The 27,429-nt window shown below is 45.3% G+C and overlaps 1 long non-coding RNA gene across 1 annotated transcript in view; it reads left to right on the top strand.

Moving 5' to 3' along the window:
* Positions 1-3,060: 3,060 nt before the first annotated feature.
* LOC137320535 (uncharacterized) overlaps positions 3,061-27,429 on the top strand; it is a 52,296-nt gene continuing 27,927 nt past the window's right edge. Inside the window, exon 1 of the long non-coding RNA XR_010962578.1 lies at positions 3,061-3,143. This is a non-coding gene — a long non-coding RNA (uncharacterized lncRNA). The remainder of the gene's footprint in view (positions 3,144-27,429) is intronic.

Raw genomic sequence — 27,429 nt, 5'->3', positions numbered from 1 at the left:
TTTTTGGAGAAGGAGGCCCAAATCATGAGGTCATTCTTGGCAGCTCTTTTAAATAACTTGGCAGATGGAGGAACAGAACACAGAACTCACCAGAGACATCAAATTGGAGCAGCTCTTCCCAAATCAATGAACTTCAGCACGCTGACTCATAACACTGCCCACTAATTTCCTGCATGTCTTGAGTCTGCCCCCATCTGGTAGGTCCAGCTTGGTAGGTCCAGCATGTTTTTTTTTCAAAAAATATACTTTATTCATAAAATTTGCAGCAATACATACAATACAGTTGTCATATCACATTCCAAACGTACACAATACAGATTATACAATTTGCAGGTTATATCAAGTACAGTTCAAGGTCCAGCTTGGTAGGTCCAGCATGTGCCACATGCAAATGAGGGGGACAGGAAATTTGGGTGCTATAATGCCAGGGAATTTCCTTGGTGTTGCTCCTGCTCTGCCACCGTAACTTCACCATGAGTGCAGCGGAAACCCTGTTTATCTGGGGGGAAGGGAGAGAGAGGGCACCTCGGCCACCCCATGGATACCCAAGATCTGCCTGATTCAATTTTCAGGAGAGCTTGTCAGTAACATGCTTACCTGGTTTGGATGGGAGGCTGATTACATATGAAAATTGTGGTCCAACACCAGATGTGGGACCCAATTGCAACTATCAGGTGCAAATTGGCAGAACATGTGCCACATAACCTCCTCCTATTTGTACCAGGTGGTGAGCTGCCTAACCAGCAATCCTTCAAGGTGGCCGTTCCAGAAAAGGCCCAGTCATTTTTTGGGGGGGGGTGGATTTTTGTGGGGTCAGAAGGAGCAGGAGTGCTCCTCTTGGCTCCAGAGAAATACTTCAGCTCGCTGCTGGACCATGCTCACCTCGCAATGAGATTGGCTGCTCAAAAGAGCGGGTTAATATGGGGATAGGCCAGGAAGAAAGTGGGATCGGTGGAGGTAACTGACACCTGTCATTTTAACTGCCCCCCTCCCCGGTTTCCATTAAAATTGGGGCCATATGTTTGGGAGTGTTTAGGTTGTCTTCAAATTGAAGGGCTGAGGCAAGTTCTGAATGACATTCGTGAATGTGAAATCAATCAATGAAGATATCCCAATTTGTTCACCCAATTTAAAAGTATAACTTGCAATAAATACAGTAAAGTTTATATGTAATAACCTCCTTTCAAATTGACTTTGGGTGGCCTTCATGAGAATGGTGCTCTCCAGGACCATGAATTATAAATATATAATAGTAATTACCTTTAATTTTCATTATGGACAAATGACCTTCCTATGTGAAAGCAAGAAAAAGCTTGCATTTACACAGATCCTTTCACTACTTCAGGATGTCCCAAAGCACTTTGCAGTCAATTAAGTATTTTTGAAATGTAGTCACTGTTGTAATGTAGGGAAACATGGCAGCCAACTTGCGCATAGCAAGGTCACCACAAAAAGCAATGAGATAATGACCAGCTAATGTGTTTTAGTGATGTTGGGTGAGGGATAAATATTGGCTATAACAATAAAAATATACCCTAACCTTCTTATGGCAACAAACCAAATTCCAAATTCTAGTGACTCAGGCTTAATTTATTTGGTTAATTTCCATGAATAGTACAAATTCCATTTTGACTTTGTGTGATAGTGTGAAACAGGCGATATCGAATTGGCCAGAGGTAATACGGCACTCCCAAATTTCCACTGACTTTAATGGAAGTGAAAATCGGATGAGGTGTATAACGGGCAGCCGATCCAATAATGCCCATTTTACACTATTGCCAAAAGTTAAAGTTACCCCCATTCCTTTTAAAAATTAGTGCAGCACTTACATAGAGGGACAAAATGTCACTTCACACACAGGCACCACCATTTTCTGTAAGCTGCCGTTACTTTGCTTCAGTTATAAATGTGGTGTGCAAGTGGGAAAAAAATGTCAGCTTTTGCTGCTGGAGAAATATTGGAAAATGGTTCATATACAAGAATTCTGTTTTATATTGCATTTGTACCAAAAATAGCACAAACAAGTGATGCTAGGCTTGTTTTCATTTTGAGGGGTTTTCTAATAGTGATCTTCTAAACTTCTGGCTGATACAGATGTGATCGATTTGATTTTCAGTTTTATGTACCATTTTGTGAGTGAAGCCACTTCCGCCAATGATGAGGTTATTAAAAGCACACAGGTCAGTGAAGAGTTCTCCATGCTTATTCGTTTCACCTAATCTTTGCTTCCTAATAATTACTTTGTGGCCAGTATTGTTATCTCCAAGCTTTGCATTTAAGTCTGCCATAAGCAGAATCATATCTTACTTTGCTTGTTTGTCTAGAACTTGTTGTAATTTGTCATAGAAACTGTTCTTGATTTCTTGTTCTGCATTATCCATTGGTGTAGAGCATTGTATAACCTTGCAATTTTGCAAAATTTATTGTCGAACCAAGCAGTGATGGTTCTAGATGAGACTGCTTCCCATTTATCAGTGATTTTGTGGACTTCTTACTGAGCATTAGACTAACTCCTTCTGTATGTGAGGCATTTTCTTCTTCATGGCCAGAATAAAGCAATGGACCAGAAATTACTTACCTGAGGACGCCATTCCATAATGGTGTCCTCTCCAACCGCTGGCAAATCGATTGTGCAGTAAAACCCCAAAATTGCGAACTTGCTCCCATTGGTTCGCCGTCGATTTGAAGTTACGAATTAAAGGGCCATCTACGCTATAATCAATAAAATCAGGAAACATTCGTAAGATACTTATGCCACCAAAAGGTACGCTGGAAAATACCAGCTCTACGCTACTTTTTAAAAGCACGGTGACTGTTAATGACTGCGAAACAACAAAAAATTAAATTTAAAAAATGTGGAATGTCAAATTACTCTTATTTTAATATTTTTTGATTTTTAACTTTTATCTTCTGTAAGTTTCATTAAATTAAATCATTTGTTTGGCTTGTTATAATAAGGTATGTTAAAATTTTATTTATATTAACATAGACAAGTTCACTTTAAATGAATGAGTTTTACTTGCCTACTTGTGGGCGTGGCTTCCATTCCCACAGAGTCTATCGGTACGGAGGGTCAGCTGATATCACAGCTCTGAACTGAGAAAAAATTTAAAATGGAGCAAGTGGACGTTGGAGACCATGAGGTAAGTATTTTTGTTGTCTTTGTCCACAGGATGTGCGGACAACCTTGCCACGCCGGTCAGAGCTAGTTCCGGCCCAATGTTTCACCGCTTGTAAGACGTATCTAACCAGCCTGTGTTCATTGTGTCTCGCTTAGACCCAACAAGGTTACATTGTATCTCTTCTTTTGTACTGCAATCTGTGCAATCTTACCAGTTTAATACATTTTTCTGATGTTCCATGTTCCAAACCAAGTGGTCATCTTAGGTGGAAGAAGGGTCATCAGCAAGACATCGTCTTTCGGCTTTGGCTGTATCACGTCATTCTTATCCAAATCGGATCACTTTCTTGCCTCAGGCCTCATTCAATAGCTGTTTTTATAAAAGTTTCAGTAATGCTTAATTTTTTTACGAGGCCAGGCCGTTGGCCTAGCCTCAACACTTCCCACTTTATCTGGGCTTAGGATTGACAGCTACGCCGAGAAGTAACAGATGAGGTTAATGTGGGCATTAGGGCTCTTCATATTGACTCCGCTGCCTTCATGAACAGAAAAGATGTGCGCTCAATCACTATTGAGGTGGTATCTTACTACAGAACATCATTAGGCACATTTAGGAAGCAGACATGATACTTTTATTGTGAGGCATTCCAAGGTGCCTGCATTATTTGAAGGACATGAAATACTGGGTGAATCTCATTTCGGAGAACAGAGCTATTCTCTGCAGCCTTGGCTGCTCCCCCAACTAAACCCTTAAAGCAGAGGACATTAATGGACAGAAAATTGTGAGTGATGCACTGGTGATTTTCTGATTAGCTGCCCACTGTGTGTAAGGCTGCACTGGTGGCGGAGGGCATCAGAGAGTGCTTCTGCTTTTTATTCTCGTGATCATCTTCATCTCGCAACTCTGTGGTTTCCTGTTACTTCTGGCCTCTTTTGTTTCTTTCCATATTGCCTGCGATCTTTTTACTCTCTGTCCTCACTTTGCTCTTTGTTTCTACCTTGTCAACTAAACCAAGTAATTTAATTCGCTCTATGCACTATTTCTATTTTATTTTAAATTGTTAATTAAAAAAACTGGTAAACAACTGCATTAAAAAAGCACAGACAGGAATTTAATGCAAAGACATTAATCATTGCGTTACAAATAGTGCACAGAGGAACTTATACCCTTATGCTGTATCGAGATTCCCACAGCTTGCTTCTAGCAGCTCACAGTCTAACAACCTTCCACCCCCTCCTTTTTTACAAAGTTTTTATGGAGTGCTAGATACAGCTGAGTAAATCAAAAGGTATTTAAGGCACAGAAAGACATTAGCAATCAGTACAATAGGCCATGCTAGAATCACAATTGATAAAACCAGGCCTGGTTGCATGGTTTATAGGTTCTGTTGAGCATACAGCTGAGCAAGACTTAAATCAAATAAATCAACAAAACTTCTTTTCATATTATCTGTGTGCAACTTACTAAATCCTGAAATAAACATTCTTGCATCCAGTGCATGATCTTATTACATGTACAGCTAGTGAGATACTGAGCTCAAATCAGAAAATAAAAGGGATGTGTGATCTATCCAGGCTGTTACACAAATAAGGAAATTTTCAAGGAATCCAAGGGACCGAAAGAGGAAAACAGAACAGCAAAGATATGAGAACTGAGAATAGATTCTCTAGCCCCTAAGAGAGCAGAACACGCCACGGGGATTGGAAACTCTGTCTAAGAACCATAGATTTAACATTCTCAAGTGAACTAGCATCAACTGCCATCTGCAGAAGAGCGTTCCAAACGTCTCCCACCCTTTGCGTGTAGAAGCATTTCCTGCATGTCCTGGCTCTAAATGTTAGGCTGTGTCCCCGTGTCCTAGTATTCAGGTCTAGGAGACCTCCAAAAACAGTTACAAATGTCTCGGCAGCCAGAAACAATAATCCAACCACTAACCTGTAAATCCTTCATGGTCCCTTTAAATAGCGCTGGGGGGGTGGGGTCCTCCAGGCACTCTAAGACACGTTCAGATGGTCGGGGTTAAAACTGTGCATTGAGTTGAGCGTTAAGTCCCAAAATGGTGTCAACCACTTTAAATCAGAGTTGCACACTGAGTGAAGCCATTTTCTCCCTACTTTATATGATTCCAGCGTTTGTTATCTGCGTCTGTGCAAACTCCTATACCAAGATGGCGTCTGGCATATGTCACGCTGGAAACATGTGTGCGCATCCAAGATGCCATCTTGGATGTCAGAGAGGCCCTGTAGTGCCGAAACAACGGGTGCGACATGGTCCAATTTAGCGTTTGTAGAGTTTATTTGAGTTGGTTTTAGTATGACCTGATTGAATGGTAAGTCGAGAAATTACTGTATGTAATACTGGCATATGAACACATAATGTGTTTGTATGACATCACTATTTCTGCTGGTTTAACAGAGACATTAATCTGTTTAAAATAAGCAGGTTAATGGCACCTTTAAATTTGCAGACAAAGTGAAATGATAGCAGTGCACTAAGTGCTTACGTGCTAAAATCGAAACTGCTTTACTGCTTTCTAATAAATAGATTTGGAAACACTCACTACTGTAGTTTTCTGGTCCTCTTCAGGAAAATATAAAGTCAAAAACATTTGCTCTCTCTGCATTTCCTTAATTACATTGGGAGTTGGGCAGAAGGCAGCAAAGTAGGAATCTGGTATGAAGCAACTGATTGGGACTCTGGCCATGGAGATGTAGAGCCATGCCTGTGGTCAAATGATCTGCTGACATTCACCGTCCAGGCTCACACAGGAAGAATGGGCACTTGGCTGCAATCCTGGAAGGTTGCTGACAACTACAGAACTTTACTCCAGCCCGAGTCAGCACTTCCAGGAATGGAGAGAATATTTGAGGAAATAAATTAGTTTCTTTCCATTCCTTGGATTTCTCCATAACATGAACAATTCCCCATCTAAGAGAGTGCATTGGCAATCTGCTGTAGGAGTCTGCCAGTGCTGCCTTTGAGCTACATGCTTGAAGTTTTAAGTGAGCAGCTTATGTGGGCCAATTTTCGAGTCCAACATCCCACCCCTCTTCTACGCACTGAACACCGACAAGGGCTGGCTCCTTGGGGCCAAGGGATACCCCCTGCATATGTGGCTCATGACACCTCTGAGGAATATCATCACCGAGAAACAGCATCGATATAATGACAGCCACATCGTTACCAGGTCTACAATTGAGCATGCTATACGACTGCTCAAGATGCCCTTCAGGTGCCTTGATCGTCCTGGGGGAGCGCTTTAATAGGCACCAGACAGAGTGGGACACATTATAGTTGTCTGTTGTGCCCTGCACAACATGGCACAACAGAGAGGGGTGCCGCTTGAGGAGGCCTCATCCACATCTGCCACCTGCATTGAGGAGGAGGAGGAAGAGGAAAAGGCAGAGGAGGAGGAGGCAGAAGAGGAGGAGGAGGCGGAGGAGGAGCAGGAGGAGGAGCAGGGCAGAACAGCGGCTCACCCGGCTGCTCCTCAGGCCAGGGAGTCACTGATATGCGAACAGTTCTCCTAACATCAGACAATGTGAAGAGTCCAGTCCTCACCACCTGGATAGAGCAGCGGCCAAACCAGCCCCCCCACCCAACAAAACAGTCCTGCAACTATACATACACCCACTGTAGAGTGACCCAATGGGTGGCATCAAGTGTGGGCATTCATGGTGAACCTCATGAAAGGGACTTAGTACAGAAGCCAGTCAAGAATGGCCAAAACATGGCAGTAGTGGTGACAATAATAATATTTAATGTGAGTTTAACAAAAAGAAAACATAAATAAAAAACATGACAAACCGTCAAACACCCTTGTGCATCCCCTTCGTGCTTACAAAACCTTCGCCTTTTGCTCCCGACTACTTCTACGTGGTGCATCCCCTGTGGCTGCAACAGAGGTAGTGGCAGGTTGCTCTTGTTCATGCCTCGACCGATTACAAGCTTTGGGCCGACGCCGTCTGGGTTTTGGTGCCCGTAGGGCCCCTCCAAAGACTGCTCCACCTGCACCTGTGCACGGGCAGACTCGGCCACCTGGAGAGGAGGCAGCATTGCGGGTACTGGTTGAGAAGGGGGAAACAGGTGAGATGTGGGAGCGCTTTGAGTGGTGTCCTCACTTCCATGTCCCCTTTCGCCATCATCCCTCCCCAGGGCCAGGCCCACACCACTCCTACCACCCTGCTGGACGAGAGTTTGGAGGGCATGTGTGAAGCCTTCTAAGGCCAGTGCTAGTGTATCTGCCTGCCTGTTTAAGGCGGCAGAATGTTGTTCAACCTGAGTCCGAACGGCCGTTGTCAGGGCCTAAATGGACTCATTTGTAAGCCTTGCTTGAAGCTCCATGGAGACTAGCCTTCCCTCCATCGCAGACATTCCCGCACTTACCCGCGACACTATCTCAGAGGTGCCCTCACGTCCCTGTGACAAAATCTCAGAGATTCCCTCATGTACCTGTGCCACCATTCCATTCGTGCAGGAGTTGGACTCCTCCATCCTCTGCGCGATTGTGGAGAGTGCATGTGGCACCTGTTCCAGCACCTTGCAAATGTGCTGCTGCCCCTCGATCATTCTCCTTTTAAGGGATGACCCCCAGGGTTCAGCATCTGTGTCCAGCTGAGCAGAGCCTGGAGAGGAGTGCACCCACCAACGTGGACTCTCCACAGCTGCCCCTGCCACCAGTGTCTGCTCATGCTCACATGTGTGGTAACTCACTACGTGCGACCCCAACTAACTGCGGACTGGGACCCACTGAGGTGTGTGTATCTGCGCTGGTGGCCGGCTCGCTTAGATGTGACGGTGCACCCTCAGAGGCCAGCAGATCCTCTGAGGAATCTCCCGCCGCTATCATAGCGGTCGCTGAAGGCCCGGTAAGAGAAGAGAAAGCAATATTAAGCATAATCACAGATGTGTCATCTTGCAATGAGTATACTGGGGTGCCGAAGATGGCAAGGCATGTTAACATCAATTCATATTGTATGTGCTGAATGTTAAAGTTCTGCCACCAGACGTTTGTCGGGTGCCAGTCTCGGAGGGTGTGGCTCAGCTCCTGTGCCTCCTGCTCCGTGTCTGTGAGAACGACTATATGTTGCGGCCCCCTCCGATCCTCACCCTCTCCTGTGCATTCTGGGCTCTCTTCTCCTATAAGGGGAGAAAGTACAGACATGTGAGTGAGTGATGGTGACGTGGCCAACCGATGAATACATTGGTTTGGGTGCAGCTGACCGTGAAAGTGATGCATCAGAGGGTGAGTATGAGACAGAGCCATGACATTGTATGAGGATTGGGTTGAGTGGTAGTGGTGGGGTGAGTAATGGGGAGGTGAGGAAGTGCTGAGGAAGTACAGGTAAGTTGAGGTTGAGCTTTCAGTGGGTGTGAGGAGTGATGTGATAGAGTAGTGTTGGCAGTGCAGAATGAGTTGGAGGGTGGGGGTGGTGATGTGGAAGATGGAATGTAGGAGAATCAGTAAGTGTACTCACTTTGGCTGACCTAGTTAGGTCGTTGAAGCGCTTCCTGCACTGGATCCAGGTGCGGGAGACGTTGCTGCTGCTGGTGACCTCTGCCACCTTGAGCCAGACCTTCTTGGTGTCAGAGGCAGGCCACTTCCTCCCATCCGCTGGGTAGAAGACATCCCTCCTCCTCCTTACCCCATCCAGTAGCACCTGGAGTGAGGCATCGCTAAATCTTGGAGCAGCCTTGCCCCTGTGCTGCTCCATTGTGCAATTTGGGTTTTTGCTCCAGGAGCAACTTTGGAGGACTGCCCCTTTAAATAGAGCTCTTCCAGCTGACAGTCTGTGATGCGGGTGTGTGGTCCGCCCACTGCGCAGCTTCCGGACGGCAAACCCAGAAGCCACATTAAGTTGCTCCAATTGACCCGCGATCGAGTGGGGAACGGACAGATTTTATTGAGCGGGTTATCCACGTGCCCAGTCGCTCCCCCGCTGCCATCCCGCCTCCCTGCTAATATCGGGGCCCATGGTCTTTAAAAACTCCCTGACGTGCTCAGCCTCCAAGTAAGTCTTCTGTTTGACGGCGCAGCTAAACTGAAAATTCACTGTGGAGAATTATAACTTTTTCTTATTTCTCCTTTTTTCTATTGGTTCATGGGGTGTGGGCGTTGTTGGCAAGGCCAGCATTTATTGCCCATCCCTAATTGCCCTTGAGAAGGTGGTGGTGAGCTGCCTTCTTGAACCGCTGCAGTCCGTGTGGTGAAGGTTCTCCCACAGTGCTGTTAGGAAGGGAGTTCCAGGATTTTGACCCAGCGACGATGAAGGAACGGCGATATATTTCCAAGTCGGGATTGTGTGTGACTTGGAGGGGAAGGTGCAGGTGGTGGTGTTCCCACGTGCCTGCTGCTCTTCTCCTTCTAGGTGGTAGAAGTCGCGGGTTTGGGAGGTGCTGTCGAAGAAGCCTTGGCAAGTTGCTGCAGTGCATCCTGTGGATGGTTCACACTGCAGCCACTGTGCACCAGTGGTGAAGGGAGTGAATGTTTAGGGTGGTGGATGGGGTGCCAATCAAGCGGGCTGCTTTGTCCTGGATGGTGTCGAGCTTCTTGAGTGTTGTTGGAGCTGCACTCATCCAGGCAAGTGGAGAGTATTCCATCACACTCCTGATTTGTGACTTGTAGATGGTGGAAAGGCATTAGGGAGTCAGGAGGTGAGTCACTCGCCTCAGAATACCAAGCCTCTGATCTGCTCTTGTAGCCACAGTATTTATGTGGGTGGTCCAGTTAAGTTTCTGGTCAATGGTGACCCCCAGGATGTTGATGGTGGGGGATTCGGTGATGGTAATGCCGTTGAATGTCAAGGGGAGGTGGTTAGACTCTATATTGATGGCGATGTCATTGCCTGGCACTTGTCTGGCGCAAATGTTGCGTGCCACTTATCAGCCCAAGCCTGAATGTTGTCCAGGTCTTGCTGCATGCGGGCTCGGACTACTTCATTATCTGAGGGGTTGTGAATGGAACTGAACACTGTGCAATCGTTAGCGAGCATCCCCATTTCTGACCTTATGATGGAGGGAAGGCCATTGATGAAGCAGCTGAAGATGGTTGTGCCTCGGACACTTCCCTGAGGAACTCCTGCAGCAATGTCCTAGGGCTGAGATGATTGGCCTCCAACAACCACTACCATCTTCCTTTATGCTAGATATGACTCCAGCCACTGCAGAGTTTTCCCCCTGATTCCCATTGACTTCAATTTTACGAGGGCTCCTTGGTGCCACACTCGGTCAAATGCTGCCTTGATGTCACTCTCACCTCACCTGTGGAATTCAGCTCTTTTGTCCATATTTGGACCAAGGCTGTAATGAGGTCTGGAGCCAAGTGATCCTGGCGGAACCCAAACTGAGCATCGGTGAGCAGGTTATTGGTGAGTAAGTGCCGCTTGATAGCACTGTCGATGACACCTTCCATCACTTTGCTGATGATTGAGAGTAGACTGATGGGGCGGTAATTGGCTGGATTGGATTTGTCCTGCTTTTTGTGGACAGGACATACCTGGGCAATTTTCCACATTGTCGGGTAGATGCCAGTGTTGTAGCTGTGCTCGAACATCTTGGCCAGAGGCGCAGCTAGTTCTGGAGCACAAGTTTTCAGTACTACAGCTGGGATGTTGTCAGGGCCCATAGCCTTTGGTGTATCCAGTGCACTCAGCCGTTTCTCGATATCACGTGGAGTGAATCGAATTGGCTGAAGACTGGCTGCTGTGATGGTGGAGATATCGGGAAGAGGCCGAGATGGATCATCCACTCGGCACTTCTGGCTGAAGATGGTTGCAAATGCTTCAGCCTTGTCTTTTGCACTCATGTGCTGGACTCCACCATCATTGAGGATGGGGATGTTTACAGAGTCTCCTCCACCCATTAGTTGTTTAATTGTCCTCCGCCATTCATGACTGGACGTGGCAGGACTGCAGAGCTTTGATCTGATCCGTTGGTTGTGGAATCGCTTAGCTCTGTCTATAGCATGTTGCTTCCGCTGTTTAGCATGCATGTAGTCCTGAGTTGTAGCTTCACCAGGTTGACACCTCATTTTTAGGTACGCCTGGTGCTGCTCCTGGCATGCTCTTCTACACTCCTCATTGAACCAGGGTTGATCCCCTGGCTTGTTGGTAATGGTAGAGAGAGGAATATGCCGGGCCATGAGGTTACAGATTGTACTGGAATACAATTCTGCTGCTGCTGATGGCCCACAGTGCCTCATGGATGTCCAGTTTTGAGCTGCTAGATCTGTTCCGAATCTATCCCATTTAGCGCGGTGGTAGTGCCACACAACACGTTGGATGGTGTCCTCAGTGCAAAGACGGGACTTCGTCTCCATGAGGACTGTGCGGTGGTCACTCTTATCAATACTGTCATGGACAGATGAATTTCCGACAGGTAGATTAGTGAGGACGAGGTCAAATAAGTTTTTCCCTCGTGTTGGTTCGCTCACCACCTGCCACAGGCCCAGTCTTGCAGCTATGTCCTTCAGGACTCGGCTAGCTCGGTCAGTAGTGGTGCTACCGAGCCACTCTTGGTGATGGACATTGAAGTCCCCCACCCAGAGTACATTCTGTGCCCTTGCTACCCTCAGTGCTTCCTCCAAGTGGTGTTCAACATGGAGGAGGACTGATTCATCAGATGAGGGAGGGCGGTAGGTGGTAATCAGCAGGAGGTTTTCTTGCCCATGTTTGACCTGATACCATGAGATTTCATGGGGTCCAGAGTCAATATTGAGGATTCCCAGGGCCACTCCCTCCTGACTGTATATCAGTGTACCGCCACCTCTGGTCAGTCTGTCCTTCCGGTGGGACAGAACATACCCAGGGATGGTGATGGAAGAGTCTGGGAAGTTGGCTGAAAGGTATGATTCTGAGAGTATGGCTATGTTAGGCTGTTGCTTGACTAGTCTGTGGGACAGCTCTCCCAATTTTGGCACAAGTCCCTAGATGTTAGTGAGGAGGACTTTGCAGGGTCGACTGGGCTTGGTTTGCCTTTGTCGTGTCTGGTGCCTAGTGGTCTGTCCGGTTTTATTCTTATTATGACTTTTTTTAGTGAGGTTGTACAACTGAGTGGCTTGCTCGGCCATTTCAGAGGGCAATTAAGAATCAACCACATTGCTGTGGGTCTGGAGTCATATATAGGCCAGATCGGGTAAGGACGGCAGGTTTCCTTTCCTAAAGGGCATTAGTGAACCAGATGGGTTTTTGCAACAATCCGGTAGTTTCATGGCCACCATTACTGATACTAGTATTTTAATTCCAGATTTTACTTAATTAATAAAATTTAAATTCCCCAGCTGTGGTGGCAGAATTTGAACTCATGACTCCGGATTATTAGTCCAGGCTTCTGGATTACTAGTCCAGTAACATAACTACTCTGCTACCATACCCATAGTTTCCCACTGTGCTGCCTGTCATTTATTTCTGCCCCAATTTTTTCCTCTTTTCTCTTCCACCTCTACTGAAGACATGGATTCATATTATGGAACAGACCCTTGTGTGTTGGCAGCCCTTTGTTACCTTGTCTAGCTGACTGTTCTTTGTGTGATCCTAAGCAGCAAGGGCTGGATTTTCATCTTTATTGTCACCCATCATGGGTTAGACAGCAGTGCGAATTGTGGCATGGAGTTGCCCCACCATTCTGGGAGACATCCTGCAGTGTCTGTACATGGGCTCCATGCTGCATCATCATCTTTCATTTGAAAGCAGGATCCATAAGATCATAGTCTCTGGGCTCCACAGCCAAGGTCGGACTCCTTTGGATCCTCCATTCAGAGATGTCAACATCTTTGTCCTCCATCCCCCTTCCTCCTTGCCAATTGTGAGTTATATTTCACCCAGTGTGTTCACCACACTATCGCTAGTCCTTTACCCCGTGTGCTAATATCTGGGCTGGCGCTAGGAGGTGAGGGAATGAATGACAGTGTGGGTGAAAGTGCCCTGGCAAGACAGCAACTGAAGTGAGAGGGTTTCTCTTCCTCTATTTCATCACCCACATCTGGAGCCATCTCATCTACTGGGAGTATCGAATAACAAGAATTAATATCTGCCCTCTCATATTACTTATTCATACTTCATGGTGCAATTATGTCATTTTACTGTTGTGCTTACATTGGCTGCATAAGACCGAGGAAACAAAGTTAATTCATCCATGTGCAAACCTGATGGTGCCACCTGCCCATCAATCTCTCCATCTCCCACACCTTCGGAACACTGTACGTCTCGTTATGCTGAGCGCCTCTTGTGGGGGGGTCAATGCCCATATATTTGCCGCTCCTCCTTCCATGGTCTTTCTCTCTGTCACATTATCGGTTGCCTTCTCCTACAAAATGAATGCAGAGTATGTGACATAGCAGCTCATCTGGGTATTGGGAATGGCACTCACCAACTGCATACACACACCAAACCTAATGACTGTGACATTCAGAGGATTGACAGATGCAGTTTAAGTGGGATGTATATGGTGTGTCAGTGATCATGCATTATCCAACTGGGAGGTTGATTGAGTGCCAACTATGTCCAGTCGCTTAAAGGCATTGACACCTCCGTGCAAGCATGCAATTCCACTGAAGGACATAGTGATTGCGCCAAGATGGCAATATACTAGGTGCTGGTTGTATGATCTTTACCTGGGTGGGTAAGGCACTTACTTTTTCTATTCTAGTCAAGTCATTATTTTTTTCCTGAACTGCATTGCTGACCTCAGATTGTGGAGTTGGCACTAACAGCTTCAGCCACCTCTCTCCACTGTGCCCTCATTGGGGCCCATGTTGTCTCTTTCCTGTGTATCAGTCCTTCCTTTCTTGCCCTTATAGCTTCCAGTAATATATTCATCTCTGTTTCACTGAAATTAGAAGCTCTCTTCCCTGTACGTCTTCTGGCTGTCGTGACCTCTCCAATGTTGTAATTGATACCACTTTCCCTTTAAGCTGCTACAGGCCTTTAATTTTTGTAGCATCTTCCCAGTATCCACCCTCCCTCAACCACTTGCGCCCAATCGCTGGTGGGTCTCCAGAGGGAGACTGCTGATTTTTATGCGAATTAGCTGATCTCGGAAAATGTGCCAAGGTCAGCGGCAGGGTGAACAGCTGGGTGGAAATACACATCTGCTGCACTTCTGCCAACACAAGTGCAAATCCAGGCCAATATCCACCCCCTGCACCACCAGTGCACTGACTTGGAGATATATTGGCCATTCAGATGGACAAAAAATGCAGCTTTTCCAATGTTGTCCACATTCTAAGAACTAATTAAAAACATGTTTTAGTCCATACGAATCACAAAGCAAGAGGAGGAGGCAAATGAGATATTGGGAACCCACTCAGCTGAGGCGATAGGGGAGAGAAACATGAGAGGTTACACCTACTGTGGTTTGTGCAGAACAAGTGCTGATGTTCAAAGATCCTATTCTATCAATATGAAGGTTGTGTCTAAAACACAAAATATCACAGACCGATTTATTTGGCAACAAATGGAGAATTTGCAAAGCTTTTCTTATGGAGATCCCATAGAGAAAATTATTCTTCAAAGAGCATGCTTGCATTACAGGATTCTTCAGTGATATAATATGATTGTTCCTTGTGAAAAGGTCTGTACAGTTCATGTAGTTCACATGTTTATATCCTTAAACTTGTTATTGCACTTTTTGGATTAATATCAGTATGTAGTCTGTAAAGTTTAAAACCTAAATGAATGGCAGCTTGCGGACATTGTGAGCTCATTAAACTTCTTGCCGCACTGGCGAGGAGCCTGAAAATTGGGGAGTTACCACTCACTGCCTGTGCCACCTTCTGCCATATGGTCCTGCCTGCTATGTTGGCATAGCTTTTGCCATCCACTTCCAGTATTCCATTCCTCCTGTGCCTAATTTCAGTTAGAAGAATATTTTTTATCACTCCCTGAGATGTTTGTTGCTCTCTTCTTACTTGTTCCTACTGGAATCATGACTTAACCTTGCTAAAAGCTAGTTCTGCTTTAAGAGCAGTTCAGCTTTAAATACACCCTTACTAGTGCTCCCTCCGCCCCACCCTGCCCCACGTATTTTCCAGGCCTCCAAAGCGCGTTGCAACAATTGCTGGTGGGACTCACACCTTTGTCCTGCCAAGTATTTTAAAATGAGTTGACCCTACAATTTCTCGTGGGCCCAGCATGGGGAGAGAAGTCCGCCCACCTCCCCCCATCATAATTCCTGTAGCAGATCATGACTCTTGGAATTTTGGGGCCTTGGTGTATTCATTACTTGTGGACCATGTGGTTTTTATTAAAACAGTCTGACCCTACATTTTTCCCTCGAGGGGAGAACATAATCCAACTAAATTGCATGAAACATTTTTGCCGGTTGGACAGGGCCAGCCTCTTGTTACTCAATGAAACATGTACATTTGCGTTCAAATGTCTTGCAGGTTTAGGAAACTTCGAAAAGCTCTGTATACCATATTAAGAAGCATATCAATGAATAAGTTACTGTAATAAACTAATTTTGGAAATAACAGAACATGGCTTGCAGTTTCAGGAATTTCTCATTCTGATGGATCGCAGCATATTTGAATTGTGATTTTGCAGCAAGATGTCCCTGTTCAAAAGTCCCTTCTTGTATTGAAACCACATATTGTACAGTTTCTTCTTCTTGTAGTCTTCCTTTCTTAGTTTCTATAAAATGAAATAGTAATGTTGCAGGGAAATATTAACAATAAGTACTTGTACTCCTCTCCACGTGTTCATTTTTCTCACCTCAAAGCTATAGAGTAAATTTTTATGTTATGCTCTGGATGTGGAGCCTTGCTCGACAGAAAACCGGATTGGGGAATCAGTCACTGGAAAATCAGGAGTACAGCGAATCGTGTGTTGCCAAAAGTCAAATTAACCCCCACCACATCCAGGTGCATCCTAGAATACTGCTTTTGAGGATCCAATATATCTCTGTAATTTCTGCGAACTTTTGACCCTAAAAATAAAACCTAAAAAACATATTTTAATAATCCTTAATTACACTTGAGGGCAAACCCAGGGATGGTGCTCCCACAGAATGTATGCTCAGGTTCCAGAGGTACACCTTGCTGAATTGGGTGAGTAGGCCTAAACATCCCTTTTGTGGTGCACCAAGTTCAGTGAGCTGCAAACTTTTCAAATGTTTGGAGGCCGTGCACAGAATGTGCAGTCTCCCATTACACCTCTTAATTTTAGGCAATCCAATGTAAATTGGTTCCATGCCAAAATCAATGATCTTTTCAACTATTAATTCTTTCAGGACTGCTTGCTCAATAAAAAAAAAATACTGCTTGGATTTCCTTCTTTGACCTGTAGAAATTTGATTCTTAAAGTTGTGATTGAGGGTTTAAAATTGCTCTTAAAGTTCTGAGTACAATTTTTCATCTTTGGTGCTGCCACAAAATCAGAAAATTACCACTAAGATAGCTGGAAAAGGAGTCTTGCTTTGCAAAAATGCAACTGCAAACACCAGCAGAAGATAATGTACCAAAAATAACACAGATACAGTTGATTTGAAAGCAAAAGTTAAAAAGGGGAAATTTTAAGCACAGCCAGTGCAGAGCTTTTCATGTCGGCTTTGCACATTTGGAATTTGGGCATGCACTGTGTGCAATTTTCCAACTATTAATTTAAATGATCGGAAGATAATGCACAGTACATGCCCGAATTTCTGATACTTCTTGTGGGGGGCAAAGTTGGAAGCAAGCCACTCAGTTGTATCAAACCACTATCAACGTTTCAAGGAGACCCACCACCTCCTTCTCAGGGCAACTAGGGGTGGACAATAAATGCCGACCTTGCTGGCGATGCTCGCACCCCAGGAATGAATTGCAAATAGGTGTTTCTGTTATCTCTATGCACATTAAACAGTCCATCTAGACAAAGAAGATTCATCGATGACTCATTAACATATGTGACAAATAAGGTGCATTTTGTAAACAAGTGCCTTTTTCTGCCACCAGTAAATTAAAATGTACCTGTTCAACTGCTAATATTTACTATTTAAATAGCTGGAAAATCCAGACTTGCAGGCCCATGATTTCTCAACTAGTAACTAAAAATAAATTTCCACTTCTATAGCCACAGATCTGAGCATCAGCACTAGTGACATTTCACACTGCCACAAACGTACATGTCACATCTAAAACCTTTTGAGGTACACCACAAGAGTAAATTTTTCATGTTGCTAATTATGGGCTACCAGTAAAACAATGACATATTATAGAAAGTCAAATATCGTCTTTTTGCTGTGAATCATTACATGATTAACAGAATAATTAACGGTATCTAATTAATGGCAGTTGAGCTTCCACGGACACATGTGCACAATTCCCAACTGATGAAATTTAAGCAATTTATTTTTAGTTACTTATTTGCCACACAAAAGTAAAGTGCATTTATGTTTAAGCAAAGTGTGATGGAGAACGTTTTGACGTAACAAGGGTCCTGTGACCTCGTCAAAAGCTGACTATTTGGTGGTTTTTGAAATCTACTATCTTTTGATCACTCTAAAGTATCTGTTGTTATCTGTTTATTCTCTTTCTTTGTCCCTTTTACTTACACTATTTCTTGTGATTACACATTTCTGTTACTCTTGTTTCAGGAACTTTTTCTTTCATCTAGTTTCACCATATTATCTGTGGGGCCAAAGGAACTGACAAAATAACCACTGAGAAAATGCAGCAGTGGCCAATGTCTAGCAAGGGATTTTCCCTATTACATATTCATGGAAAGCTCACTGCCTGTATTGCGTCTGGGACAGGACAGGAAATTGCACGCAGAAGCAGCCCTGCTAAAATTAAAATTTATGCGGGAAAAATGTTTAGATTTTAAAAAGAACAATAAATGTTACAGCTACATATTTCAGATTCTTCATAGGCTGTTTGGGGCTGGCAAAACCCAATAGGTGGCAACATAAATGTGAAGGCAAAATACAGAGTCTGTGGGCAAGTGATGAGTTGCTGCCACATGAAGACAACCTTGGCCGTCAGTGGTAATGTGGTCCCTGCGGTGCAAGTTGGCTGCAAGTAGCTTTGCAGCAGATGGCACACATTTGCAACTGGCTCCGTGTTGACCCACAGACTGTGGCGGCAGTTGTCCTCGGTCATTGCCAGGTAGGTGTCCAAGGCCTGCAGATATGGTTGTTGATATAATGGCAGGTGCAGGCAGTCCAGCTCTGACACTTACTAACCTCTCTGGCATTGGTTCAAATACCACGTCAACTATAAAATACTCTGATTGAAGCAATTAAAAACAAACCCTCGTCACTAAGTTAGACTTGAATTGCCAATTGCTGAGGATTCCTCACTAAAATGTCTTTTAACTCCGTGAGCTCCCATGAAAGTTTCTGTTACAAACATTACTTTTTCCATTTCTTCTTCATTTAGTTGCTCCTGTTCTGCTAGAGAAAAGTCAAGGCCATAGATCAGTGTAGTGATTTGGGTAAAGATAAGCAGAGTGTGTCAGGAAGGGACAGAGAGTTTAACAGTAATAGTGCTTCAGTGAATAAAGTCAAATCAGAGAAAAATAGTAAAAAGTTAAAATTAAAGGTGCTTTATCTGAATGAATGAAGCATTCATAACAAGGTAGACAAATTAATGGCACAAATAGAGATAAATGGGTTTGAACTAATAGCCATTACTGAGATGTGGTTGCAAGGTGACCAAGGTTGGGAACTAAATATTCCAGGGTACTTGACTTTTCGAAAAGACAGACAAAATGGAAAAGAAGTGGGGTGGGGGTGTAGCCCTGATAATAAAGGATGACAAAAAGACAATAGTGAGAAAGGATCTTGGCTCGGAAGATCAGGAAGTAGAATCAGTATGGGTGGAGATAGGAAATAACAAGCGGCAGAAAACATTGGTGGGAGTAATTTATAGGCCCTGTAACAGTAGATATACTGTTGATCAGAGTAGTAATCAAGAAATAAGAGAACCTTGTAACAAAGGTAATACAATAATCGTGGGGGACTTTAATCTTCTTATAGACTGGGCAAATCAAATTGGCAAAGGTAGTCTAGAGGACGAGTTCATGGAATACATTCGAGACTATTTCCTAGAACAATACATCGTGGAACCAACCAGGAAACAGGCTATTTTACATCTTGTCTTGTGTAATCAGACAGAGTTAATTAGTAATCACATAGTAAGGGATCCTCTGGGGAGGAGTGGTCATAATATGATAGAATTTCACGTTGAGTTCGAGAGTGACGTACTAAAGTCCGAAACTAGAGTCTTAAACTTAAACAAAGCCAATTACATATCTATGAAGGGTGAGTTGGCTAAGTTTGATTGGGAAATTAGATTAAAAGATATGATGGTAGATAAGTAATGGCGAACATTTAAAGAAATATTTCATAATTCTCAATGAATATACATTCCATTGAGGAATAAAAACCCCATGGGAAAATTGATTCCTCTGTGGCTAACTAAAGAAGTTAAGGATAGTATTAGATTAAAAGAAGAGGCTTATAATGTTGCCAAGAAGAGTAGTAAGCCTGAGGATTGGGAGAGTTTTAGAAACCAGCAAAGGATGACCAAAAGATTGATAAAGAGGGAGAAAATGGAATATGAGAGTAAACAAGCAAGAAATACCAAAACAGATTGTAAGATCTTCTACGAGTATGTAAAAAAGAAAGTAAATGTGGATCCCTTAGAGGCAGAGATAGGAGAAATTATAATGGGGAATAAGGAAATGGCAGAGACGTTAAACAAATATTTTGTATCCGTCTTCACAGTAGAGGACACAAAAAAATACCAGAAATAGTGGGGAACCATGGGTCTAATGAAAGTGAGGAACTTAAAGCAATTAATATTAGTAAAGAAAAAGCACTTGAGAAATTAATGGGACTAAAAGCCAACAAATTCCCTGGGCTAAATGGCCTACATCCTAGGCTTCTAAAAGAGGTGACTGCAGAGATAGTGGATTCATTGGTTATGATCTTCCAAAATTCCCTAGATTCTAGAACAGTCCCAGTGGATTGGAAGGTAGAAAATATAACATCGCTATTCAAGAAAGGAGGGAGAGAGTAAACAGGGAACACAAGCCAGTTAGCCTGATATCAGTAGTCGGAAAAATGCTGGAATCCATTATTAAGGACTTGGTAACGGGGCACTTAGAAAATCATAACATGATTAGGCAGAGTCAACATGGTATTATGATAGAGAAATCGTGTTTGACAAATCCATTAGAGTTTTTTAAGGGTGTAACTAGCAGGGTAGATAAAGAGAAACCAGTGGATGTTGTATATTTGGATTTTCAAAAGACATTTGATAAGGTGCCACATAAAAGGTTGTTAGGCAAGATAAAGGCTCATGGGGTTGGAGGTAATACATCAGCACGGATAGAGGATTGGTTCACAGACGGAAAACAGAGAGTAGGAAAAACAGATCATTTTTAGGTTAGTAGGTGGTTACTAGTGGGGTGCCGCAAGGATCGGTGCTTGGGCCTCAGCTATTTATAATCTATATTAATGACTTAGATGAAGGGACTGAGTAATGTATCCAAGTTTGATGACGATACAAAGCTAGTTGGAAAAGTAAGCTGTGAAGAGGACACAAAGGGCTCAGTTTTCAAATAGAAGTACGGGTCCATGGCAGTAGTCCGAGCAGGGGGGAAAAGAAAATTGGGAAAATCCGGAGTGGGTAAGGAACCCGGCTCCAATTAAAGTCGGCGGGCTGATATTTAAAGCAGTCATTAAGATATTTTAATTTGTTAAGGTACTTAATTTTATGTGATTGAGGCTGGGAAAGGATTTTAATTTTGCTTCAGCATGTTTCCCGTGCTGTGTGAAACACTCCATTTGAAGGAGCCGTGTTTCAGCCAGCAGCAATTTGGACATTTAAATCCCTGTTTGACAGATGGGGATAAAAGGTCAGTTATTGCAGCAGAGCACTCAGTTCTCTCAGACAAACTTTTGGCTGGGAGATCTTTGTGTTTAGACTGAAAATTCTTGGTTTGCACTCAGAATTCTTCTGCTGACAAATACTTACCATCTTTCCGGACACCCTCAAACTGACACCATCGTGATTGGGGGTGGGGGGTGGGGGGGGGGTGCGATGGCTGCATTCACCAGTATATCTGAGGACGAGGAACATCATCACCCTCGCCAGGCACGGCGTGCACTTCTGCCACTTGGAGCTCCACAACACAGAGCTGCGCCACAGGCACCTGCACAAGAGCACAGAGGGGAACAACAGAGGGAGCGACATCGCAGGAGGCATCACACTCGCCACAGGGTCTACAGACCGAGGCTCAGCTTCCTGGACCTCTCATACAGAGGCTGAGAGTGAGTCGCCAGGCGGTCGCAGACATCTGCAGCCTCCTTCATGCCGAGCTGCTCCCGGCTGGGCTTGGCAGCATCTCATTACCCGTCACAGTTAAAGTGACCACTGCCCTCAACTTCTTCGCCTCCGGATCATTCCAGGGTGCCATCGGTGACATTGCCGGGATCTTTCAGTCGTCTGCACACAAGTGCATAAGGCAGGTCACCGATGGCTTGTTTCACAGGGTCTCGCCATGCGTCAACTTCCCCATGGACGACCTCAGCCAGACGGAGAGGGCAGTGGAATTGCACTCTGTGGCTGGCTTCCCGTGGGTACAGGGTGCAATCGATTGCACGCATATAGCAATCAGAGCACCTCCACAAGAGCCAGGACTGTTCATCAACAGAAAGGGATATCACTCCATCAACGCTCAGCTCGTTTGTGACCCGGAAAAGATTTCTTCACCTGTGCGCCAGATTCCTTGGCAGCTGCCATGATTCCTTCATTCTGAGTTAATCCAACATCCCGGGCCTCTTCCACCCACCGAGTACCCTTAAGGACTGGCTCCTCAGAGACAAAGGATACCCCCTGCACACGTGGCTGATGACATCTCTGAGGAACCTCATCAGCGAGCATCAACGTCAATACAACGACAGCCACATCGCCACCAGGTCTATAATTGAACATGCGATAGGGCTGCTGAAGATGCGATTTTGGTGCCTCAATTGTTCTGGGGGAGCGTTTCAATACGCACCAGGGACAGTGGGTGGCATTATAGTAATGTGTTGTGTCCTGCACAACATGTGCAACCGAGAGGGGTTCCGGTCGAGGAGGTCCTATCCCCTCATCCACCATCCACATTTGCCATTCACATTGAGGAGGAGGAGCAGGAGCAGGAGGAGGAGGAAGAGGAGGACGAACCCATGGGCAGAGCAGCGGCTCACCTGGCTGCTCGTGAGGCCAGGGAGTCACTCATATGTGAACGGTTCTTGCAACATCAGAAAATGAGACGAGCCCAGTTCTCACACCACCTGGAAAGAGCAGCGGCAACACCAGCACCACCGCCCCCCTCCCCAGCCTTCCTGCACAAAACAGTCCTGCAACTACACATACACCCACTGTAAAGTGACCCACTGAGCGGCATCAAGTGTCGCTGTTCACGACAAAGCACATGAAAGGGCGCTATCACAAAATCCAGTCAAGAATGGGCAAGACGTGGCAGTAGTGGTGAGAATGATAACATTTAATGTGACTTTAACAAAAAACAAATATAAATGAAAAACATGACAGTCCGTCAGACACCCTTGTGCATACCCTTCGTGATCACAAATTCTTAGCCTTTCTCTTCCTACTGCTTCTACGTGGTGCATCCCCTGTGGCTGCAGCAGAGATGGTGGCAGGTTACTCTTGTTCATGCCCTGACTGTATGATGCTTTAGGCCTACACCCTCTGTGTTTTGGAGCCCGTGAGGGCCCCTCCAAAGACTACTCCACCTGCACCTGTGCAGGGGCTGACTTGGCTACCTGAGAGGAGGCAGCATTGAGGGCACAGGTTCAGAGGGGGGCAACGGGTGAGACATGGGAGCACTTTAAGTGGCGTCCCCACTTCCACGTCCCCTTTCGCCATCATCCCTCTCCTGGACCAGGCCCACTTCACTCCTACCACTCTGCTGGACAACAGTTTGGAGGACATGTGTGATGCCTTGTTAGGCCAGTGCTAATGTATCTTTCTGCCTGTCTATGGCAGCAGAATGTAGTTCACCCTGAGTCCATACGGCCATTGTCAGGGCTTGAATGGACTCATTTGTGAGCCGTGCTTGAAGCTCAACGGGGCTAGTCTGCTCTCCATCGCTGACATTCCCGCACTTACCTGCGACACTATCTCATGTCCCTGTGACACTAGCTCAGAGATTCCCTCATGTACCTGTGCCACCATTCCACTCATGCAGGAGTTGGACTCCTCCATCCTCCGCGCTATTATAGAGAGTGTGTGTGGCACCTGTTCCAGTACCTCGCAAATGTGCTGCTGCCCCTCCATCAGTCTCCTTTTAAAGGATGGTCCCCGGGGTTCAGCATCTGCATCCAGCTTGAGAGAAGTGCGCCCATTGAGGCGGACTCTCCACAGCTGCCCCTGCCACCAGTGTCTGCTCCTGCTCACTTGTGTGTGGTGACTCACCAGGTGCCAACCCAACTATTAGGACCCACCGAGATGTGATTATCTGCACTGGTGGATGGCTCACTAAGATGTGACGATGCGCCCTCAGAGGTCAGGAGTTTGTCTGAGGAATCACCCTCTCCCATCACTGCAGTCATTGAAGGGCCTGTAAGAGAACAGAAGGCAATATTAAGCATCATCACAGATGTGTCACGTCACAATGAGCATAATGAGGTGTTCAACATGCCAATCATTGTTAACATCAATTCATGTGCGTAATGAATGTTAAAATTGTGTCACCAGACATTTGTGGGGTACCAGTCTCGGTGTCCCCGACGGACAGGCACTCGAGGGTGTGGCTGATCTCCAGGGCCTCCTCCTCCGCCCCTGTGAGGACCACCATTTATGGAGGCCCCCCTCCAATACTCGTCCTCTCATCTGCATTCTGAGCTCTCTTCTCCTAGAATGGGAGAAAGTACAGACGTGTGAGTGAGTGATGGTGAAGTGGTCAGCCGATGAATATATTGCTTTGGGTGAGGCTGATCATGAAAGAGGTGCATCAGAGGGAGGGTATGAGACAGAGACATCACATTGAATGAGGATTGGGGTGAGTGGTAGTGGCGGGGTGACAAATGGGGAGGTGAGGAAGTGAAGGTAAGTTGAGAATGAGCCTTAAGTGGGTGTGAGGAGTGATGTGATGGAGTAGTGTTGGCAGTGCAGAATGAGTTGGAGGGTGGGGGTGGTGATGTGGAAGACGGAATGTAGGAGAATCAGTAAGTGTACTCACTTTGGCTGACCCAGTTAGGTCATTGAAGCGCTTCCTGCACTGGATCCACGTGCGGGAGATGTAGTTGCTGCTGGTGACCTCCTCTGCCACCTCGAGCCAGGCCTTCTTGGTGGCAGAGGCAGGGCACTTCCTCCTGTCAGCCGGGTTAAAAAATTTCCCTCTTCCTCCTCACCCCATCCAGTAGCACCTGGAGTGAGGCATCATTAAATCTTGGCGCAGCCTTGCCCCTGTGCTGCTCCACTGTGTGTTCTTGGTCTTTGCTCCAGCAAAATCCATTGGAGCAATGGCCCTTTAAATGTAGTGCTCCAGCTGACAGCCTGTCATGTGGGTGAGCAGTCCGCACACTGCGCAGCTTTCGGACGGCAAACCCGGAAACCACGTTAAGGGCCACTAATTAACACGCAATCACGTGGGGAGCATTAAGTTTTTATTATCCGGGTTTGCCGCGCGCGCCCATTGACCCGGCCCCCCCGCCACCCCGCCACCCCTCCCCCCCCCCCCCCCACTGCTGCCATCCTGCCGCCTTTTGAAAATTGAGCCCAAAGAGCCTGCAAAGGGATACAGACAGATTAAGTGAGTGGGCAAGAAGGTGGCAGATGGAGTATAACGTGGGGAAATGTGAGGTTATTCACTTTGATAGGAAGAATAAAAAAACAAAATATTTTTTAAATGGTGAGAAACTATAAAATGTTGGTGTTCAGAGAGATTCGGGTGTCCTTGTACACTAAAAACACAGAAAGTTAACATGCAGGTACGGCAAGCAATTAGGAAGGCAAATGGTATGTTGACCTTTATTGCAAGAGGGTTGGAGTAAAAGAGTAAGGAAGGCATGCTGCAATTATATAGGACTTTGCTGAGACCACACCTGGAGTACTGTGTACAGTTTTGGTCTCGTTACCTAAGGAAGGATATACTTGCCTTAGAGGTGGTGCAACGAAGGTTCACTAGATCGATTCCTGGGACGAGAGGGTTGTCCTATGAGGAGAGATTGAGTAGAATGGGCCTATATTCTCTGGAGTTTAGAAGAATGAGAGATGATCTCATTGAAACATATAAGATTCTGAGAGGGCTTGATAGGGTAGATGCTGAGAGGTTGCTTTCCCTGGCTGGAGAGTCTAGAACTAGGGGTCATAATCTCAGGATAAAGGGTCAGCCATTTAGGACTGAGATGAGAAGAAATTTCTTCACTCAGAGGGTTGTGAATCTTTGCAATTCTCTATCCCAGCAGGCTGTGGATGCTCAGTTGTTGAGTATATTCAAGGCTGAAATTGATAGATTTTTGAACTCTAAGAGAATAAAGGGATATGGGGATCGGGCAGGAAAGTGGAGATGAGGTCAAAGATCAGCCATAATCTTGTTGAATGGCAGAGCAGGCTCAAGGGGCTGTATGGCCTACTCCTGCTCCTATTTCTTATGGCAATCTAAAGAGACTGATATCAATTATGTATGCAATTGATTGCGGAGCTTAGATTTTTCAATCAGTTTAGTCCCACAAATGGACCTAAATTGGGCAAAATTGGGGTGCAGAACTTCATGCCAGTTCTCTGACAATTTATCACCCATTCAAATTTCCGCTAGCATTTTTCTCTGGCACCAGTTTGTCGGTTTCGGGCTCTCATAACTAAGTCCAGTAGGAGGGTGGCAGAAGGCCCGAGATTTAGGATGGGACCTGGATATGCTGCGTCCCAGCCTTCACTGCAAGTTTCCATGGGGCCTTTTTTGAGGCATAACTAGCACCAGGCCAGGGAAACCCAGGGCAACCTATCCTATAATGTCTGCAAAGTTGGATATCTTGCCACTCTGTCTGATACCAGAAAACGTCTCCCTCCTTCGGTCCCAGATCTTATGGACCCAGGAGACTGCACTAACTCTCTGCCCTACCTTCAGTCAGGCAGAGTACAACTCCAAGAGGGTGCCCTTCTGCTCCAAAAAGAGCTATTTGCTTCACATCCTGCAACGGGAAATTCAAGGCATCCTCGATACCTGGGTGAGTTTTCCCAACATTCCTGTGTGTGCACATTTTCCCAAGGCATATTCATCCAGACTCTGGGAACAGTGAACAATTTTGCCACATCAAAAATGCACTAGCATCACCACAATAGCAATAACAACTACTTGCATTTATATATGCCATTACCATAAAAATGTCCCAAGGCACTTTACAGTGGAAAAATAGGGGAACAGATGTGAGCCATGGAGGAAGAGATGAGGGTGACTGAACGGTTTGTTGAAAAGATGGGTTTTAAGTAGTTTTTCAAAGGTAACGACAGAAAAGAAGAGAGGTGAGGTTTAGGGATGGAGTTCCAGCAAATAGGACCGAGGCAGCTGACAGCTCTATCACCAATGGTGGAGGGAGGGAAGGGACGCATGAAAGGCCAAAGTCAGAGGACCTAAGGGTATAGAAGGGGATATAAGACTGGAGTGGTTGCAGTGATAGGCGGGGCGAAACTGTGAAGGGGTTTGAAGATGAGGATGAGGAGTTTAAATTTAATGAGTTGTGGGACAAGGAGCCAATGTAGTTTAGTGAGGACAGGGGTAATTGGCAAGGAGTGGGCTAGGGTATGGATTGCTGCATTATACACAAGTTGGAAATGAAGGGGTTAACGGATAGGAGACTAGCAGGAAGGGCATTGGGATAATTGAGTCCAGAAGTGGCAAAAGCATGGATAAGAGTTGATGGAGGGGCTGAGGTAGGAATGAAGTCTGGAGGTGTTATGGAGATAACAGAAGCTTGTCCTTTACACGAGAAGGATGTCCGTTTTAACAGGATGAGGTTTCTAACTTTCTGATGCAACTTAAGTCCCTAGAAGTGTTTTTGGTTGTGGACTTCAGCCATCTATAATACAACTGACAAAAACAATTTTTGCATGATTGAAAAATAAGTGAAAACAAAACACAGCTTGTCAATGCCAAATGCATTTGCAGACCTTAATTGCACATAGATAACTAGAGACAGTGACATTCCCTGGAGCAAAAAGAATGGGTTGTGGTCTCTGCAAAATTGATGTTACTATGGTTGAACGAAACACTTTTTACTTTCTCTCATCAGTTAGTCTAATGGATCCATAATTATCCTTATGTTTTACAGAAAACAGATTTTTAACTTGAAAATCAACTTTGTTCCAGGCAACCTT

The sequence above is a fragment of the Heptranchias perlo genome, chromosome 4, assembly GCF_035084215.1.
Source record: "Heptranchias perlo isolate sHepPer1 chromosome 4, sHepPer1.hap1, whole genome shotgun sequence".
Taxonomy (NCBI): domain Eukaryota; kingdom Metazoa; phylum Chordata; class Chondrichthyes; order Hexanchiformes; family Hexanchidae; genus Heptranchias; species Heptranchias perlo.
This window is presented reverse-complemented; position numbering and strand designations above follow the sequence as displayed.